This window comes from Lepeophtheirus salmonis, chromosome 9, assembly GCF_016086655.4.
Source record: "Lepeophtheirus salmonis chromosome 9, UVic_Lsal_1.4, whole genome shotgun sequence".
Taxonomy (NCBI): domain Eukaryota; kingdom Metazoa; phylum Arthropoda; class Copepoda; order Siphonostomatoida; family Caligidae; genus Lepeophtheirus; species Lepeophtheirus salmonis.
In genome coordinates, this window is record NC_052139.2 from 17002533 (window position 1) to 17002967 (window position 435).

Sequence of the window (435 nt, forward strand, 5' to 3'; positions counted from 1 at the left end):
TTAGTGAAAAGAAACAGAAGGAAGAAAATAACGATGTACCTACTCCAGTAGAAGGGAAAGATATGAATAAATCAGTCCTCTTTATGGAAGAAGACAACTCAGAAAAACATCCCTCCATCCCAGAAAATATTGTAGAGAACGGTAAAATGGATAAGCAAGTCCAAGAAGATAATTTATTAGAAATAGGGGGAAATGCGATGCATGAATGACGTTCAAAAAAGAAACGAAAAAAACGAAATTAATCAAGTACAGAGAGGAGGAGTGGGAAAAGTCAAAAAAAAAAAAATAATATTTCATGCCTATCAGACTAATAAAGATGAACATAATCGGGCTATCTTCCCAAAAGAAGAAAGGGAGATTGCCTAAATATTTTAATTTACTAAATTACTCCGATGTAGCGGTCCGTGTGGATACGAGAAACCCAATATATATTAT